This window comes from Ranitomeya variabilis, chromosome 6 (assembly GCF_051348905.1).
Source record: "Ranitomeya variabilis isolate aRanVar5 chromosome 6, aRanVar5.hap1, whole genome shotgun sequence".
Classification (NCBI taxonomy): Eukaryota; Metazoa; Chordata; class Amphibia; order Anura; family Dendrobatidae; genus Ranitomeya; species Ranitomeya variabilis.
The window spans coordinates 71677389-71699621 of NC_135237.1; positions in this window are offsets into that span (position 1 = coordinate 71677389).

A 22233-nucleotide genomic window follows, 5' to 3' on the forward strand; every position below is an offset into this window, starting at 1 on the left:
TACACTGCCATATTAAATATATTGATCTTACGTTCGGCAAAGTGTGAAAAAATAGTTTGATGGCGCCACTGTATAAGCCAAGATTGCCTAAAATGACAACTTTTATTGTACAGTAAATATAATGGCGCATCTTTACACTTGTATTATTTCAACGGCAGTGTCCATCATTAATGTGAATGTTGAAATTATAATGAAAACACACCTTTGTAGAGGCAGGAAAATTCAGAGGTGTTATTATAATGCTTCGACTTGGTAGGGCTTTCAGGATTACAATTTCTTAAGTCAGGAATAAAAAAATATTCCGCATGAAGTCATTCACACATCTGCTTTTAAAATCTGGAATTGTGAACCTGGATTTAGGAGGAGGTATTGAGATTACTTAAATGCTCCCTCTGATAGGGATTCTAGAGTAATATATGTAGAAGCTGGTTCCCATGGTGGTGCCCCATTGCTGGGTGCAGTAGTGCACCTCATATTTAAAATAATTGTTTGCATAAAATGCATATGCTTTTTAATAAAGTCAACCTCATCATTGAGGTACCTTCCTGTTTTAGTTAAAAAATATTCTGATGCCTCACACCTTTTTCATGATTAATCACAGTATAGAGGGAGGTAACATCCAGAGACCCCAATATGTACTCTTCTTTTCACGTGCATTTATTGAGGAGGTTTAGAATGTGTTTTGTATCTCTTAGATAGTCTGGTAAAAGTGAAACACACTGCTGTAATTGTAAAACCACATACCTAGACAGGTTAGCTGTAAGGCATTCAATTCCTGATCTAATAGGGCTGTCGGGTGGGTATCACGGATGTGTCAGAGGCTGTAGACCGCTGCTCTGCATCTGACTGCAGAAGGTCTCAGCAGTTTGCTTTGCCGACTTCTTCCCGGGCCTTCAGACCCTAGCTCCCAGTGGCAATCTTTCCCCGGCTCTAATTGACTCACCTGTACCGGGGTGTTTATACAGTGGGTATCGAAAGTATTCAGACTCCTTTAAATTTTTCACTTTTTGTTTCATTGCAGTCATTTGGTAAATTCAAAAAAGTTCATTTTTTCTCATTAATGTACACTCTGCACCCCATCTTGATTGAAAAAAAAACAGAAATGTAATTTTTTGCAAATTTATTTAAAAAGAAAAACTGAAATATCACTGAACTTTTTTGAATTTACCAAATGGCTGCAATGAAACAAAGAGTGAAAAATGTAAAGGGGTCTGAATACTTTCCGTACCCACTGTGGTGGCAACCTTCCCCTGGCTCTAGTTGACACACCTAGACAGTAGTTTGACAATAAATGGCTTCATCCATCCAATAACCATGAGTGGAGAAAAAGTTTTGGTGTTATCATTAATATTCTCTGAAAAAAGGCCAAGAAAGCAAAAAGTCTGCAGAGGGATGTAAACTTTTGAGGACAACTGTAGTTTTCCATTTGCCTCTTGTTCTCACTAACCTTTGGTTACTTGTAGACTGGATATACAGAAAGGTATAACACTTAACTACAGGATCAGACTACACAGAGTTTCTTCATAGTCTGTAACTATGGAGACATGAAAAGTCATTGGATTGGAATAAAGAAAGTGATATGGGATAGATAGATAGATAGATAGATAGATAGATAGATAGATAGATAGATAGATAGATACTGTAGATATGTCTACAAAGGACAATATAGCCTGATACTTATTAGCCTTCTACACTCAGAGCCATACCACATAAAATTATTCCCCCTAGACATGAAGATACTTGGATACAGAAACTGTCATCATTACTGCTACATTCTATATCTGCTGAGTTACACTGTGGGTACATGATGATGAGTACTGATCTTCATGATTGTTTCTATGAGATATGCTGTATTATTGAGCCTGTTAATTAAAGGAAATTTGTCACTATGAAATCTGCAGGCATCATGTTATAGAGCATCAGTAACTGAGTAGATTGATATATAATTTTGTGACAACAGGTTTAGTATAACCTGTGTTTTAATTACTTAATCCTCTGCTAGTTTTCAGTCCAGTGAGTGGTCCTCTCAATGACTGACAGCTTTCTTTGTATAATAGTCCACATAGAGGTAGCTGTCAGTCACTGATAGGACCACCCACTGAACCAAAAATCCCCAAAAGAGCAGAGGATTAAATGATTAATACACAGGATATACGGAATCTTTTTTTCACAAAACTATATATCAACCTACTCTGCTCCTGCTGTTCTATAACATAATGCCTGCAGATTGGATTGCATTTTCATGGTGATAGATTCCCTTTAAAGGAACAAGACTAATCACTTTTGACACAGACCCTAGTGTGTTAGAGCGTTAATCAAATTGGTCTATTTTATGGTGACATTTTTAGTTGGTGTGTGTAGTAAAAGAAATAAAGGCCACAGCTTGGAGTACAGTGATGGCAGTTTAGTCTGAGAAAAGTGGAGTCCAGAAGTCATTTGCATAGCTATCCAGCAGGAGGACCTGCTAAAAAATTACCACTGGGGCAGAAAATGGTTTGACCAGGAACAGAGGAAAATGGGAGTGCTAATTCACTGCACATGATGAGGATTTGCCAAATTACTGAAAAGTTGAGATGCCACAATAGAGCAAATGGCAAGTGAAGAGTGTAGCCCCAAATGCAAAGGAGATAGCTACCAAAACTAAGACCTACCCTCCACACCTTCTGTCTGGCATATGTGTTGTCTGATGTAAGAGGCATGTGCCTCTGCCTCTTGAATCACATTCATCAGTAAGTGTGTGCTCTTTTCTAAGCATGTGGTACATAACACAACAGCAACCAGCCACGAGAGGAACAGGACAGCCAGGTGTCACCTCCACACATATGTGCTTTTCACAAAAGAATGAATCTTGGCCACTACCTTCCTGGGATGTGGGTTTCTACATCACAACACAATCACTGTCCTCAGCCCATTACTTTTCCTTCTGTGCCCCATACGTCTGCTTTGTGAGACTGAATAGAATATAGTACTATGCTTCTAAATGATATATTTAGCCACACATGTAAGGATCATTCATTATTTTATTAATGTAAGTCTACCGATAGATTTTTATGTACAATGCTAATGCCCATAGACAATAAAATTATATGATATTTTCACATGACTGCATGTCCATGACATATACTGTATGTCTTCTTGACTTCTGGAAAATAAACAATTGACATTGCGTTGCCGAGGTCCCATATTAACAAGGCTCCTATAAATCAGCATTACAGGAGCAGCAATACATGAAATATAACAATGCAGGTTGGAGCTTACTTCAGAGTAACTACTACATATGTCTTCATACTACTCCTTATAGATAACTTTTCATAGTAAGAATCATGATTATCTTTATTTTATCAATAAAAATAATTCATAGTTAGCTATTTTGGTACATGTGTGTAAAGTAAATGTTGTCAGTGTGTATCACCATGTAGAGATTGCAATGAATAGAAGCTTAAATGAGTTCTGCCTAATTGTCCAACCTGAAGACCTTAAGAGACAGAAGTTTACTAGATCAAGCTGATTTTCCAATGAGAGAGCACTAAACGATCATACATGGATTCAAGATAAGTTATGATTCCTGGAATACTCCTTTAATTGACAATTTGGGCCTGATGCATCAAAGTTTTCATCCCAAAATTATGCCGTAAAAGCTTAGAAAATTCACAACATTTAGATTCAACATGGAGCTGTGCCTAAATTTTGCAATTTTTGGCGTCTTCACAACAGTTTCTCCCAGCTCCAGGTAGAGCTGGGGCAGGATGGGGGGGATGTGGTGACCACCACTTGTCAAATTCATTACTAGCAATGGTGCTCGCTATGACACAAATCTTAATCCAGCAGAAACTGAAGAAGGAATTATGGTGAGGCACACACAGAGTTGTACTTCGCCTGTTTGATGCCGCTGAATCATGAAGGGCATCTGACTCCAGCATGCCACCTCGTCAACACTGACGTGAACAACTCTGGTCTTGATGAATCAGGTATTTTGTTTTTGCAACTTTTTATAATAAAATGCATCATTGTTATTGGACACCAAAGTAGAATTTTTGCCCTGTATATAAATACGTAACATATATCTTCAGTGGCAAAATAGACACCTCATCTTGCTTCAGAGTTAATTAAAATGGCTTAAGGATGAGGTTGAAAGTTGCTATCTGTGAGTGAATGTCCCAAGTCTTTAAATAATGCATAAAATATTCCACATTGTCTAAGAAATTTGAAGTCCATGGGATGACTTACAACCTCCACTGTGGATGAACATTTCCAAGACTTGTATCCTTGTACATGCATGCACAGAATTATGATATTCTCTCCTCTAATGCTTCTTAACCATGTCACTCCATCATTTATGTATGAGCCATGCATAGTTACATAGATACATAGTTACAGAAGTTGAAAAAAGACCTAGGTCCATCAAGTTCAACCTTTCTCCACCAATTGTACAAAAATTTTATTCTCTGTTCCCACTGATGGTGTGCTGAACCTCCATTGAAGTATTTGTAACCCTTTTCAATAAAGATGAGGGTATCAGACATTTTAATTTTCCTATTAGCGCGATTATTCTCTGAAGTTATTAGATGTTATTTCCCACTAATTTAATGTGTTTATTATGCTCTGGGATTCCTCCAGACACCAAAGCATAATAAATTTGCAATACATTAAAATCAGATAAAAATCCGCTCACCTCTCCAGCTCCTTTGCTACTCACCACCACCTGTCCAGTATTCGCTGCATCCTCTCATCCTCTTGCTTACGTTGGAATCTTCGGTCCTCTGATACTATGCCAGGCCTTCTGGAGTCAAGGCATTCGGGAGTGCTCTGCGCAGGTGCACGGAAAGACATAGCACCATAACATCATGACATGTGCCTTGACCTTCCATTTGCTTGTACAGAACCCACCCAGATGCTTGACACCTATAGATCCTGCACAGTGCGGGTGCCCTGAAGGTTCCATTGTGAGTGGCAAAGGATTAAAAGATGTGGCGAGGATCCGACATCGGGCAATGAGTAATGAAATGGCTAACTATTTATCTTTTTTTAATACCTTTTGAAGATCCATTATTTTTTCATTAAAATAGTGAGAAAGCAAACGCCATTTTACTGAGTCGGCGCAGAGGCGAATTCCAAAAATTAACATTTTGGCGATTATTGTAAAATTTGAGTAGAATTCAATTTTGCCCAATTTTATTCGGACATTTCTCCTTTTCAATCACTTTAACAGTAGGAACAGGACAATCCGCAACACTTTTTTTCCCATAAAAAATACAAGATGATATCTATTAGGCCTATGTCACACTTGCAACTGCAATGCGAGAAACTTGTGCGAGTCTCTCGCCTCAATACCCAGCACTGCTGCCGGCACTCGGGACATTCAGCGGCATAGAAATACATGCAGCCACACACTCCGGTCCCGAGTGCCGGTGGCAGCGGCGCATATTGAGGCGAGAGACTCGCGTGAGTTTCTGGAATTGCAGTTGCAAGTGTGACACCGGCCTTAAAGTCATTAATGTCCTCGGGGGATATGCCAATAACCATTTGAATATGGACAAGTCTAAAACATAACTTCTGACACTAATCTTACCAGAGTCCAAGAGTAACAGAATGTTAACTAGTGTTGAGCATTCCGATGCTGCAAGTATCGGGTATCGGCCGATACTTGCTGTATCGGAATTTCCGATACCGAGATCCGATATTTTTGTAATATCGGATATCGGTATCGAAACAACATTAATGTAAAAAGGTGTAAAAGAAAGAATTAAAATAAAAAAAATCGCTATACTCACCTGTCCGACGCAGCCGGGACCTCGGCGATTGTAAGCGGCAGCGTTGTTTCTTTAAAATTCGCGCTTTTACTTGCTTACGTGAATTCCCGGCTTCTGATTGGTCAGGGCGGCCATGTTGCCGGGACTCGGACCAATCACAGCAAGCCGTGACGAAATTACGTCACGGCTTGCTGTGATTGGTCCGCGTCCCGGCAACATGGCCGCCATTAACCAATCACAAGCCGTGACGTCACGGGAGGCTGGACACGCGCTTATTTTGAAAAGCGCGCGTGTCCAGCCTCCCGTGACGTCACGGCTTGTGATTGGTCACGGCGCCATATTGCCGGGATGCGGACCAATCACAGCAAGCCGTGACGAAATTACGTCACGGCTTGCTGTGATTGGTCCGCGTCCCAGGAACATGGCCGCCATTAACCAATCACAAGCCGTGACGTCACGGGAGGCTGGACACGCGCTTATTTTGAAAAGCGCGCGTGTCCAGCCTCCCGTGACGTCACGGCTTGTGATTGGTCACGGCGCCATATTGCCGGGATGCGGACCAATCACAGCAAGCCGTGACGAAATTACGTCACGGCTTGCTGTGATTGGTCCGCGTCCCAGGAACATGGCCGCCATTAACCAATCACAAGCCGTGACGTCACGGGAGGCTGGACACGCGCTTATTTTGAAAAGCGCGCGTGTCCAGCCTCCCGTGACGTCACGGCTTGTGATTGGTCACGGCGCCATATTGCCGGGACGCGGACCAATCACAGCAAGCCGTGACGTAATTTCGTCACGGCTTGCTGTGATTGGTCCGAGTCCCGGCAACATGGCCGCCCTGACCAATCAGAAGCCGGGAATTCACGTAAGCAAGTAAAAGCGCGAATTTTAAAGAAACAACGCTGCCGCTTACAATCGCCGAGGTCCCGGCTGCGTCGGACAGGTGAGTATAGCGATTTTTTTTATTTTAATTCTTTATTTTACACATTTATATGGTTCCCAGGGCCTGAAGGAGAGTTTCCTCTCCTTCAGACCCTGGGAACCATCAGGAATACCGTCCGATACCTGAGTCCCATTGACTTGTATTGGTATCGGGTATCGGTATCGGATTGGATCCGATATTTTGCCGGTATCGGCCGATACTTTCCGATACCGATACTTTCAAGTATCGGACGGTATCGCTCAACACTAATGTTAACTATAAAATTACAGGTACTGTATCTCAAAGTGCCTGGATTTATTTTAAGAAAAGACAAATATATATTGGCACATTTTTTTCAGCAGCATGTCAGTATAAATCCAGATTGCAACATTATCCTTACAAGAATAGGCAATTCCTTATTAAATAGTTAAAGCACATTGTGTTATTAAACATAGAAGCACAAATGTACCGAGAAATGACACATTAAGCAACATTCATCACTTCCGAAATCTTACTTTTCAATTGCGAGCCTACAAATTGCTCACATTTATTATCAAAATGTTAATTTTACTTTGCATCCAGAAAGTTAAATACAAAAATTCCAACCCTTCTGGAATGAGATACTGCCCCTGCTGGGACTATACAAAGATAGAGACTTGGATATAATTACAGATGACATCTCTCTCCGGCATTGTGGGTAGTGCCATGATGAGAAATGGTGATGAGTAGACTTGTCATTTACACGTATACTACTGTAGATGCCTTATTAGAGGTGAAGCTGATGCATGTCCTATCAGCAGCGCTTTCTATAAATCAATAAAATAGAAAGCACAGGCATTCACGAGGGTGAAGTGATATCCTTATGTCCACAGCTTAGGATGATTTTCATATTAACCCTTACGTGGCATTTTGCAGCAGCTCAAGGCGATGCGTGAACAACTTATACTGAGTCTATTGCTGGCTTAAGCCTACACTTGCTGCAATCTAAATGTACTTCTATCAGCTGCAGGGAGAAATAACCTCAGCTGTGAGATTAGATGCACATAATGTTATTTGAGCATAGCCCAGATACATACGATATGTGTAGAGGACTGTTCTTTAGTTAATCTTATTGAGAGCTATATTTTCCCACTGGTTAATACAGCACTAAGCATTTTTTTAAAGAAATCTCTGCATTTCAGCACTGGACTCTCCGGACAGCGCCAAAAGAATGACAAGAACTTCGAAAGGTTCTGAAATAAAATGCAACAATTGCCATCACACGAATCCCGCAGAAATCCTTAAATCACCTAAAACTCTTAATATTATGCAAGTTGCCTCCTGTCAGTAAGGCACACAACATGTTAAACAGACGGCATGTTAGACAAATGCTTGGGTCCTACCTTAGGTCCCTTGGTGGAGGGACATCTGACATTGTTCGTCGCACCAGCTGTTTGGTTCATGTCGGTAGAATAAGTGTTTCCGTCAACTTCTTTTTTCTTTTCCAAGTCCCAAAGGAACCTTACAAGAGTTGCAATCCTAAGACTGTACGGTGTCTATGGCAGCATGTTATGCTTTTTAATATTCTGTCTTTAACGTGGAAGCGTAAAGGGTCCCAAGTAGATGAGCTCTGTCAGAGGGATATTCCAGACAATGTGATGCTGGGCTGCAATACCCAGCACGGCTCTGCGAGCAAGCACGAGCTATTAGTACACAAATAACGTGATTCTCAGCTCAAGAAGTTCAGCAGAATGAAATGGTGTGAGATCTCCCAGCAGATGTGTGCAAATCAACTAGATCCGGGCAGTGCAGCTCCACCTCTGGCACAGATCACTGGAGATCACTGAATTAGGCTCAGTCGCCCTTACGGTACACACAGCAGTCACATTTGTTCCTTGATAAACTTCCTCAACAGATTGACTCAGCTGCTGTACCTGTCACGTTATTTTACTCCCACTTTCTCCTCGCTGTATATTATGTACTGTTAACTCCTTCACATCTAGATGCCTTTTGGGCTTTTTTTTGTGTGTGTGTCAACAGCAATATTTTAAGAATGATCTAATGCATACTAAAAAAAGTAAAAAAGAATATATAAATATATTAGTATCATTATGTGAAATTAATATTGAATTATTTATACTATTGACCATATTATGCTCCAATGTTTTTTCTTTCTTTGATACCAATGAATATAATTTAGTGATTTTTTTTTTAATAGCAAACATGGTACACAATCAGTCATGAAGTTTTGCAAATGTCACTGCCTGGGGGTAGGAAAATGATCACTGTCAATCCAGTTCAAAACCCTTTCATTCTCAGAATGTAGGGCATGTGTGGACCTATGGTTTTACATTACCCGCTGTGAATGTAGGGGGAGGTGGGAAAAAGGCAAAAAAGTAGAGAGGACATCAAGTTTAAAACACTGGACCAATTTTTTTTTAAATAAATTGTGTTACGTGTCTGATTAATTAGGGATTTGATTGTACAGTCTACTTTATGATGATAATCTGTAGAGTGCTTTACACTAGGTTAAGACTTCACTTTTAAGGTCCCCACACATATTTGTTAACTTTCGGCCAATCGGCTACAGTGCCTTGAAAAAGTATTCATATCCTGTGAAATTTTCCACATTTTTTCATGTTACACCCACAAATTAATATGTATTTTATTGGGATTTTATATATGTTCACATGGTGTTCTGGTATAGAATTTAAATATTAATGGTGATTCTAGTGCAGTATTCATGTTCTGATTATGGTTTTCGTGCTGTATTCATGATCTGATGATAGTTCTGGTGCTGTTTGCATGTGCTGATTATGCTTTTGATATTGAATTTACATACTGATGGTGGATCTCATGCTGTATTCATGTAGTCTTGATGCTTTTTGTAATATATTCCTTTATTAATGGTGGTTCTAGTGCTGTGCTCATGTAGTCATGATGGTTCTGGTGTTGCATTCATGTACTGATGGTAGTTATGGTGTGATGTTACTGTACTGATGATGGGTTTTGGTTCTGCATTTATTTACTTAGGATGGTTCTGGTGCTGTATTCATATATTGATGGTGGTTCTGATGTTGCATTCATAAACTGATAATTCTGGTGATGTGTTCCTGCACTGTTGGTAGTTCTAGTATTGCATTCATGAGCTGATGATGGTTCTGGGGATGTATTCATGTACTGATAATGGTTCTCTTGTTGCATTCATGTACTTATGGTGGTTCTGGTTCTGCAGGAATGTAATGGTCATTAATTAGTCAGAATATCTGCTGCAAAGCTGTTAAGGGAGTTATTAAGCAGTACTTCATCTATATTTATGTCAGGAACATTAAATTAAAATACTGATTGTAAAATACTTCAATAACACCTACTACATTATCAGTACTCAAAGTAGTATTAATGTAAGTTTTTATGGTGTTACATAGGACTGCAGAGAACATCTACCACATTACCTGCAGGAAAATGTGGCTTTAATTTTAGTTAGCATTACCTTCAGGGGCATTAAACTATGTGTTATTTCTACAAATAGGCATGGTCTGAAAAGGGGGGAAAGTTTTTTTAAACTGTTTTTATTGATTTTAGCATAAATGAATAAACAGAATTACAATATGCTGGTACAATTAAGCTAGGTATCACACTAGTGCACAAAATTGCTATAGTATAACTTGTAGTTAAACTTCCATTAACATCTTTTAACCCCCCGGGGCAAGTTTTTTTTAATGTAGAACCTTTGTGATATCTGTGTCTGTCTCCTCGACTCCTGCTTCGCTCATCGGCCGACACAGAGTGACTATTCAGTAGCCCTGTTTTTTCCTTGGGCTTGTGCCTGCTACCAGTCCAGAAGCTATGGAGTTAAATTCTATTAGGTTAGGTTTCTCCCTGCCTTTAGCCCTGGGTGGGGCTCTTCTCTATTTAATGCCTTAACGACATGGCATATATATACATCATATGTCATGACTCCCTCTTCAACGCTGAGCCTGCTTGTATTCCAGCACATGACAGCTGATTTGATCAGCTGTTAAATGAACCCTAACAGCTGCGGGTAGAATTGTGATCCACCCGTGGCTATTAACATGTTAAATGCCGCTGTCAATCTCCGATAGTGGCATTTAACATGATCATGCTAGAAGCACGTTACTAACTCCACCCATCGGCACCCCTGTCACATGATCGCTGAAGCACTGCTATATATAGCACAAGCGATCAGAAGATCACAGCTTCAAGTTTCCTAAAGAGACTATTGAAGCAAGTAAAAAGTTTTAAAAAATGTTTAATATAAACTATAAAAGTTCAAATCACCCCACTTTTGCGCCATTCAAAAAAACAATTAAAAAAACACAGTTGGTATCGCCGCATTCCGATACTCCCAATCTATCAAAATCTAAAAATAATTAATGAAATCAGTAAACGACATAACGAGAAAAAATTAGAAACTTCAAAATCATGTTTTTTTAGTCACTGCAACATTGCAGTAAAATGCAATAGCAGGCAATCAAAAGATTGTATCTACCCCAAAATTGTATCAATAAAAGCGTCAGCAGAAAATAAGCTCTCATCTGGTCCCAGATCCTGAAGAATGGAGATGGCGCCATTTTTTAACAAATTTTGGACCTATACGTGTCTGATATCTGCAAACTTGTAATGACCTGTGGAATCATAATGGCAGGTCAGTTTAAGTATTTATATAGAAAACACCGTGTGCACTGCTATCATTCGGTGCAGAGACTAGGTACCCAAATCCTTCAATGGACAGTAAAGAAAGTCTCGCACTCAACTTAAGTATTGGTGTTTTTGCAGATTTATTAGTACTGAAGTAGCACTGGAGAAACGTTTCAGCCTTGACTAGGCTTTCATCAGTCACGTGTTGTGTCTTTCGAAGTGTATCGACAGTACTTAGAACTATGACGCAGACCATGCGTGTTGCAATAGGAGGCCGCCTTGTGGAAGCATGGAGTGATTTTTAAAGCAGGTAATGATACAACTTAAATGATCCTGCCTAGGATTTAGAGGTAGTAGCCTCAAAGGGCAGCCAGACACCGCGTCAGAGAGGATCTTATACTTACCACAGCGGCTTCCCTCCAGCCACCAGATTACATTGCTGGACGCCCACTCACAAGTGTGACCCCAGCCTTATACTATATCTCTGTAGAGAGGTTAAAGGATGAAGGTCAGGTTTACTTTGGAATCTGTCAGGTGGCTTGTGTCCAGTCTTTCCATGGTAGCGTTTTTGAACCTGTGGTCTCTAACTGACGTGACTGGTGATTATGTATCCCCTCCAAATGGTGGTAGATCAAGTGAAAGAACTGGCCTGTTTAATCCAAGGTCTTGCAGACTGGATTTGGCATTGTGACATAGTTCAGGTCCAAGCCCCTGCAGCACCTTTTTCGTGAACCTAAAATTAACCTTTCTGACCAATTTTCAGGTGACTCTAGGAATTATTTTTTCTTTTAGGGAGCATTGTTGCCTGTATTTCAGAGTCCGATTACAATCATCTGGTTCTGTACTCCAAAGGGTGAGACTCATCATTTTTCTGCTGCAGGGTTAACCCCAAAATTTACGCATTTTTTCTTGCCTTGATGCTTCAAAGCTCTCTACAGCAGACTCGTTTTTTGAGGCCTTAGGACTCATATATGACAACTCTGACTGAGCACTTTTTGCTAAGAGTAAAATAACAACCCTCCACCATGGGCAGCGTCCTGCTGAGGTCATGCCTCCTAAAGATATGCCAAGGAAATCTTTATCTTTAGGCATCACCCCTCCCACCTCATGAACAAATGTCCTACTTTAGTATCCCTTAAATGTTGTGCCTTTTTCTTATCAGTTTATTTGTAATCATGCCTGAAGAAGGAGCCTCTGTTCTCAGAAAGCTTTCAAACATATATTATTTTCTGATTAGCAAATAAATTTATCACTGCGAGAATACTTTTGTCATCATTGGGCAGAAAAGTATTCACATTGATTTTTCTGTCTAACACAGTACCACAATATAATTTTGTTATTGTACATGATAATATAAGCAATTGTGAGTTTTGGGGAAACAAGTGGGCCTTCGAGGCATGGCGCAACTGTCTCAATGATTCAAAACATAAAATTACTGTTATCACGGACCACAAAAACCTTCAGTATCTTAAATCAGCCAAAATGCTAAATCCTAAGCAAGCTAGTTGGGCTTTATTCTGCTCTAAGTTTGATTTTATGGTGAAATTTAGACCGAGTACAAAAAGCATTAAAGCAGTGCTCTCTCCCAAAGTTTCAGAACTACTCCCCTTTGTAGCTTAGGTAAATGTTATGTCTTTGGTTTCTCTAGATCTTGATGAGGAGATATGTAAGCCTCAAGAGTTAGCCCATGACAATGCTCCTTTCCAAAAATGAATTGTTATTCCCCAGTTTTGTCTGAGTACATCAAAAGTCTTATTATTCTGCTCTAGCAAGTCACACAAGTCTAGCAAGATTGTAGGGGACATGCTAGTGCTTGCGAGATATGTGCCTGAATGAAATTTCCCCAAACTCGTCCCGCCAGACGTCTTCAGTCCTTACCCATCTCAAAAAGTCCTTGGACCCACCTATGAATGATCTTCACTACAGATTTCCCACTTTCAGAAGGAAAGATAGTTATTTGGGTAGTGGTAGACAGGTTTAGCAAACAGTGTAATTTTGTTCCTTTGTCTGGGTTGTCTATATCTCAAACCTTACAGTAAGTAAATTGCTTGACAACAATGGGATTCCAGAAAATATTGTTTCTGATAGAGAAACTCAGTTTGTTTCCAAATTCTGAAGGGCATTCTGTGGTAAAAAGAATATTGAATTGTCCATTTCATCAGCTTGTCACTCAGAGACCAATTGTCAGACTGAATGTGCCAACCAAACACTCGAGCAGTATCTTCAGTGCTTTGTCTCCTACCATCAGTCTGACTGAGTTGAACAGCTGCTGGTAGTTGAATGTGCCATTAATAATCAATATTAAGAATCCATTAAGACGCATCCATTCTATTGTAATCTTGGGTATTACAGTCGTGTTTTTGACTTTGCAACCTTTGAAATTGATACTCCAGAGGCTAGTAAATTCATAGACAAGTTGAAGCTTGTCTGGTTAAGAGAGAAGCTATGAAGGGCACAATCTAGACATACATTTTCAACTAATAAAAGGGAAATGGCTAGGCCACACTTTGCTATTCGGGACAAAGTGTGGTTATTCATCAGAAATATTAATCTAAAAGTCCCCTCCGCTACACTAGGACTCAAATTCATTGGTACTTATGAGATATAAGAGGTTGTCAATCCAGTGGCCTTCTGGCTAATACTTCCCCCTTTTTCTTGGATTTCCGATGTGATCCACAGATCTTATGTAAAGGCATACCATTTGCCTGTGCACACTCTAAAGCATCCCCTTACCCCAACTTTGGTTAAAGGTAACCTTGAGTTTGAGATAGAAAACATCCTTTATTCCAGGACAGTAAGGGGGTATGTGCACTATCTGGTACATTGGAAGAGCTATGGTCTAATTCTCACCAGATGGTTCCAGAAAGTCTTTCCATGATAAGACCTGTTCTAAGGGTCCAAAAGCTCATAAGAGTAGGGGTCCTGTGACATCCATACCTCTCCCATCTACTCATCTACCAGCCCAGTTTTAATAGTTGGACTTATGTCTCTGACCTGTCAAGAAGATATTGGGTTGAAATCTGTTAGGTTGTGTTTCTTCTTGTTCTCTGCATTGGGTGGGGCTCCTCTCTATTTAACCCCTTCACCCCCGAGCATGTTTTCACCTTCATAACTAGGCCAAATTTTACAATTCTGACCAGTGTAAATTTATGGGGTAATAACTCTGGAATGCTTCAACGGATCCCACTAATGCTGAGATAGTTTCATGACAGTGGTAAAATTTGTTCGATATGACTTGAGTTTATTTGTAAAAATATCGGAAATTTGGCAAAAAATTTGAATTTCTTTAATTTTCAAACTTTGAATTCTTATGCTCTTAAGCAAGAGCTTTATGCCATACAAAATAGCTAATAAATAACATTTACCACATGTCTAGTTTAAATCAGCATCATTTTTAAAGTTAGAAGGGCTAAAAGCTTATCAGCAATTTCTCATTTCTCCTGCAAAATTTAGAAAACTATTTTTTAGAGATCACATCACATTTAATGACAGAAAATACTCAAAAGTGACACCATCCTAAAAACTGTACCCCTTAAAGTTCTCATAATCACATTCAACTGACTCCATTTTAGAAACCAGACTCATCAATGTATTTATCTAGATGTGTGGTGAGCCTCTTAAACTCCTAAGTGCTTCACTGAAGTTTATAACCTAGAGCTGCCAAAATAAAAAAATAATCACATTTGTAATGCAAAATTGTTCTTTTAGCCCCACACTTTTAATTTTCGCAAGGGTAACAGGATAAAATTGACCCCAAAATTGTTGTGCAAATTCTCCTGAGTACATCAATACCCCATATGTAGGGGTAAATTACTGTTTGGGCGTTTGGCAGGGCTCGGAAGCAAAGGAGCACCGCTTGACTTTTTGAACATAAAAATGGCTGGAATCGAGTGCGGACACCTTGTCGGGTTTGGAGGGCCTGATGTGCCTAAACAGTTGAAACCCACCACACCTGACCCCATTTTGGAAATAAGACCTCTCAAGGAATTTATCTAGATGTGTGGTAAGCACCTTGAACCCTCTGGTGTTCAGTCTATAATGTAGAGCAGCGAAAATAAAAAATCACATTTTTCCCACAAAAATGTTCCTTTAGCCCCAATTTATTTCACAAGGGTAACAGGAGAGAATAGTCCCCAATATTTGTTGTGCAATTTATCCTAAGTATACTGTTACCCAAATGTGGCAGAAAACTACTGTATGAGCACATGCATGGCAGGGCTCGCAAAGGAAGGAGTAAAGTTTTGGAAAGCGGACTTTGATGGAATGGTCTGCGAGTGTCATGTCGGATTTGGAAAGCTCCTGAAGTGTCTAAATTCCCAAAACTGATTCTATTTTGAAAATTGAATCCCTCAATAAATTTGTCTAGATGTGTGGTGAGCACCTTGAATCCTCAGGTGCTTCACAGAACTTTACAACGTTGAACTGTGAAAATGTAAATATATACACTCACCGGCCACTTTATTTGGTACACCTGTCCAACTTCTTGTTAACACTTAATTTCTAATCAGCCAATCACATGGCGGCAACTCAGTGCATTTAGGCATGTAGACATGGTCAAGACAATCTCCTGCAGTTCAAACCGAGCATCAGTATGGGGAAGAAAGGTGATTTGAGTGCCTTTGAACGTGGCATGGTTGTTGGTGCCAGAAGGGCTGGTCTGAGTATTTCAGAAACTGCTGATCTACTGGGATTTTCACGCACAACCATCTCTAGGGTTTACAGAGAATGGTCCGAAAAATAAAAAAAATCCAGTGAGCGGCAGTTCTGTGGGCGGAAATGCCTTGTTGATGCCAGAGGTCAGAGGAGAATGGGCAGACTGGTTCGAGCTGATAGAAAGGCAACAGTGACTCAAATCGCCACCCGTTACAACCAAGGTAGGCCTAAGAGCATCTCTGAACGCACAGTGCGTCGAACTTTGAGGCAGATGGGCTACAGCAGCAGAAGACCACACCGGGTACCACTCCTTTCAGCTAAGAACAGGAAACTGAGGCTACAATTTGTACAAGCTCATCGAAATTGGACAGTAGAAGATTGGAAAAACGTTGCTTGGTCTGATGAGTCTCGATTTCTGCTGCGACATTCGGATGGTAGGGTCAGAATTTGGCGTAAACAACATGAAAGCATGGATCCATCCTGCCTTGTATGGAGCATCTTTGGGATGTGCAGCCGACAAATCTGCGGCAACTGTGTGATGCCATCATGTCAAAATGGACCAAAATCTCTGAGGAATGCTTCCAGCACCTTGTTGAATCTATGCCACGAAGAATTGAGGCAGTTCGGAAGGCAAAAGGGGGTCCAACCCGTTACTAGCATGGTGTACCTAATAAAGTGGCCGGTGAGTGTATATTTTCCCACAAAAATGTTATTTTAGCCCCAAATGTTTTATTTTAACAGGGATAGCAGGATTAAATGGATGACAACATTTTTTGTGCCATTTCTCCTGAATAAACCGATACCCCATACATGGTCGAAAAATACTGCATACAGTGCATAGCTCAAAAGGGAAGAAACGCCATATTGGAGGTTAGATTTTGTTGGAATGGTTTGAGGGTGCCATGTTACATTAGCAGAGCCCCTGAGGTGCCAGAGCAGCAGAAACTCCCCATAAGTGACCTTATTTTACAAACTACACCCCACAATGAATTAATCTAGGGGTGCAGTGAGCACATTGACACCATATGTGCCTTGCAGAATTTTGTATCATTGTGCGGTGAAGAAAGAATAATTACATTTTTACCACTAAAATGTTGTTTCAGCACCAAGTTTTTCATTTTTTTAAGGGCTAATAGGAAAAAATTAACCTGTTTGTTCTGCAATTTCTCCTGAATGCACCAATACCCTACGTGTAATATAGAACTACATTTCAGGCAAGATACAAAGTTCAGAAGGAAAGGAGCACCATATTCTAGTACAGATTTTACTATTATGGTTTGCGGGTGCCATGACCCACTGGGGGAGTCCCTTAAATGCCAAAACAGAAAAATCCCCAAATGAGGCTCCATTTTACAAAATACACCTCTCAGTGAATTTATCTAGGTGTGCAGTGATTATATTGACACTACAGGTGTGTCATATAATTTTATATCATTGGGCAATTAAAAAAAATACATTTTTACGACACAAATTTTATTTTAGCCCCATATTTTACATCTTCATACAGGGAAATCGGTAAAAATGGCACCAAAATGTGGCACACAATTTCTGCTGAAAGTAGAAATACCCCATTTGTGTATGTACAGTACTGCTTAGCCCAGTGGCGAGACTCGGGAGGAATCAAATGTTATTTGCCTTCTTGATTTTACAAGTATAGTTTGCAGATTCCATATCCAGAGCCCCTAAGTGCTAGAAGAGCAGAATACCCCCTCAACTGACCCCATTTTGGAAATTATACTAATTTTGGAATGTATCTGTATGTGTTCTGGTGATTTCACTACATGGGTGTTTTACAGAAACAGATATTGTTTTTGGAGACACATACCCATCAATTAGGTGGGCTCTCATTGCCATGGAAATGCCAAACACATCCATCAACAGATGATGGACTTGAGTAAGGACTAGCTTTTATGTGGATTGAGTAGAAGCTTTTATTGGGAACATGTTACATAACATTTTGGATCTCTTATACTGCACTCTACGCTTAACACTTACACCAGGGTTTAAATCTAAATCTCTGAATTATGCAATTCAGACAAAACCCCTGAGTGATCTGTTCACTAAAATGTAGCACAAGAGTTACTCTGCACTCCATCTGGTCCCTGCTCAGTGTTGTCCTTCTTTTCAGAAGTGCACAAAACTGCACGCCTAAAAAGATGGACAAAGTGAGATCATAAGCCAGATGGCATCCACAATGCCTCCTTCTGCCTCATTTTAGGGAATCTTCCATTGGGGCTTCCGTCTGAATCAGGTATTTCAGAGATTTACACGGAAACCCCAGGGTAAGCACTCAAAGTGGAGCGTAGTATAAATGTGTGCTGAGCATTCAAGCAATCTTTGGGAGGCAGAATGAACAAATCAACAGCAGGTCAAGAATTGGTTTCATTTACATTTTACGATACTCCTCATGCGGTATAAGTGATTAGACGACTTTATTTTTTGGATCGGTTCGATTACAGCGATACCAGATTCATATCCTTTTTATGTTTGCCTGCTGTCATATACTAAAAGATGCTTTTTTCTTGCAAATACTAGTTTTTGCATCACCATATTTTGAGAGCTATAATTTTAAAATATTTCTACCGAAAGAGTCATGTCACAGCTTGATATTTGTGGTATAAGAGTTGCCATTTTTATTGGTACCATTCTTGGGCACATGATACTTTTTATCACTTTCTATTCAGACTTTTGTGAAGCAAAATGAACAAAATTAGCAATTCAGGAAATGTTTTGGAGTTTTTTTATGTTGTTCTGCTTGTCATAAAACTTATAAGGCACATTTGTATCCTGTTTATGTTTTGTGGCTGTTACACAATAAAAACTTTTGTAGAAAAAATTATTCTTTTTGCATGGCTGTATTCTGAGAACTATAGCTTTTTTTTTTTGCCACTGATGGAGTTGTTTTGGAGCTTATTTTTTGTGGGACAAGGTGACATTTTCAGCTATACAATTTTTAATTACATTTGTCTTTGTGATCGGTTTTCATGCCACTTTTTGCTCTGTGGTATGATGAAAAAGCATAGTTTTTGCCTCGTTTTATATTTATTTTTTACGGTGTACACTGAAGAAGTTAACAAAAGTGACAGTTTTACAGGTAAGGTCATTCTGGACGCATCAATACCAAATATGTGTAGTTTTTTTAGCAAAAATATATTTATGGGTACGATTAATTTTTTTATTATTATTGAGTGATTTTTCTTAAAAAATATATTTTTCTGTTTTTTTAGCTTTTTTAAATTTTTTACTAAGTCCCTCTATGGGACTTTCACTTTCAGCTCTTTCATTGCTGTTATAAAGCATGGGTCAAGCAGGGATTAGGTATCCCGCTCGGCGATAGGTGTGGAACCTACTGTATATAGGGACGATAGGGCCCTAGATCTGTCTAGGGGGCCTCCACTTCCCCCTTCCCTAGTTCTTTTTTTCCCTCTCCATTATCCCTTCGTGTTGCACTTAGCCTTTCCTACACTGTGCGTGACATTATCACCTGCCTTTCATGTTTGCAAAAGAAAAAACCTGACAGTTGTTTTTTTTTGCTGTGCTTTTTCTCTGTGAGGTTTTTCTTTTGCTGAGTTCATGGATCCCGTTTCTAAACTTGCAAAGCAGCTGCAGAGGTTGGCACTGGAGGTGACTAACCTTAGTACTGAGGCTCAGCAGCAACTGCAGCGACTGCAGGCTCCTATTGGGGGGAACTGTGCTGGTTGGCCGGTGCAGCTTGAACCCAAAATTTCCCTCCCGGACAGGTTTTCTTAGGGTAGGGACAGTTTATTTGTGTTTAAGGAAGCATGCAAATTGTACTTTAAACTTCGTCCTTACTCTTCTGGAGATGAGGAGCAACGAGTAGGAATTATTATTTCACTGTTGCAGGGGGAAGCTCAATCCTGGGGTTTTTTTCTGCCACAGAATTCTATGTGTCTCCAGTCTTTAGAGGAATTTTTTAGGACCCTTGTCTTAAACTATGATGATCCTGACTGTATTTCCTTGGCTCAATCAAATCATTCAGCATTGCATTCAGCAAGGGAATTGTTCAGTGGAAACTTATAGCTCTGAATTCCACAGGTAGTCAACTGATACCAAATGGAATGACCCAGCTCTCAGAAGCCAGTTCCTTCAGGGCCTCACTGAAAGGTTAAAGGACGCATTAGCAATGTATGAAACTCCAGTGTCTTTGGAGACTGCTATGTCCTTGGCTATTCAGGTGGATAGACGTCTGAGGGACAGATGGGTAAGACCACCTGCTTCTGAGCCCTCTTTGCAGGACAGGATCCTGGTGTTGGAGGGAAGGTCCAGGGGTGAACTTATACTTGCAGAGTTAGAGGAACCCATGCAGTTGGGGCTACGTTCATGTCGTATGTTTTCCCCGATATTTGCAAGAAAAAGGGTGTATTTTTTTATTGGGAAGAAGGGACATTTTATTGGGGCATAACCTGCATTTCCAAAGCAAAAGGAGACTTGATTAACCCTTGGGAGCTTTGAGCTTCATAATCAAGGGGTGTGTTCATCTTCATCCTGCAATTCTCGTTTTGCCCTGACATGAGAAATGGTGCTGGAGAGCAAGTGTGAAAAAATTTCTGTGTTTGTAGACAGTGGAGATGGAGACAGTATGGGGGTTGCTGAGTTTGCCTAGAACTCATGTTTTTGTCTGTCCTAACTTGGCTAAACCTATTCCTATTTGTGCCATCATCTCAGCACCACTTGCACAGAGAGCACTGACACAAATTGTTCATAGCATAAGACTGAAGGTGGGGTCTCCGTATTATGAAATAATCCCTTGTTATGTCCTGAAGGGTCTCCACACTCCAATGGTTCCGGGTTTGACCTGGTTGATGAAGCGTAATCCAACTTTGGATTGGCAATCCAGAAAGATTGTAAAGTGGGGAGATTACTGTGATGGTAACTGCCTAAACATTTCCCCTTCTGCTATATCTACAGGGACCTAACCAACATTTTTGTCTGGCTTTGAGGACACTCCCAATTTTGCAGTTTTGCAGAAGGGGTAGGCATTTCGGCCTTGTACACTGACCTGGAGGGTGAGGTGTTTGAAGCTCAGGGGGATGCCCCTGCTTCCTGCCCTTCAGTGAGGTTATTTGTGCTTTCTAAATTGCACCACAAGTAACTAGAGACTTGCTGGCCACCCAGGTTGTAAGGCTACCGTGGACCACAGGGCTGATTGCCATGGTCAGGAAGGGATTACGTATCCTGTTTGGCGATAGGCGTGGAACCTATATAGGGACGATAGGGCAGACACGGTGATGTTAGATCTGTCTAGGGGGTCTCCACTCCCCACTTCCCTAGTGTTTGGTTCCTTTTCCCTTATCCCTTCATGTTGCACTTAGCCTTTCCTATACTGTGCGTGACAAGATCCTTCAGAGGTGTGTCTTTATGAAAACATATGGGAACCAATATGACATAACAAAATGCATATTATATATCAAGGACCCACTCAAAATATCATAGAAAAACTCATAAGAAACAACAAAGAGCTTTAAATGTCCTAATAGTAGTATGGATATACCAAAAAAGCATCTGTAATATTCAATTCAACAGAGACTACAAGAATATATATAAGAATAGTCTTTATTATAACAAAATATTAAATATCAAACAATGCAAGTTAAAAAATCCATACTGAATAAACAATTAGTATGGTAAAGAACAGGCGGGCAGCAATTCAACCACGTGTGCAAAGGAGGGCAAGTGCTATGAGGCTATAGAAAAAATATATATATATGTACACATGTCCTAAAATACAAGTTAATCTCTTTTAGTAAAGTGCATAGTGCATTCATCAGGACAAATAAAACAGATATATATATATAGCCTTAAATCACAGGGTAGAGATAAATAATATATAAATAGATTAATACCACTATATAACAATGCATCATTAGTCAAGTTAGCAAAGTCTCTTACTCATCCTCATGCCCTAACCAATGCACAGGAGCCCCGATGCGCGTTTCGCTGTTGCTTTCTCGGGGGGCCGTGCATTTGTTTCCAGAATGCAACCTTAAATACCCAACCACAATCCCCCATAGCCTGTAAATGCGATGCAGAGAGGAACATCCGGCCACATCATGTGAACATATGAAGGTGGAGTCACGGGCCGTAGTAGCAGGAGATACATCCAACCGCGTCATATGAGCGTGCAAAGGCAGAGCAACCCGCAGTCCGATACGTCACTTCCGGCATCATGGAGTGGTGAGTTAGGAGTAAATACTCCTTCTGACGTCAGTACAACGCATGGCCCTGGTAATTGATGCCATCCGAGACGCA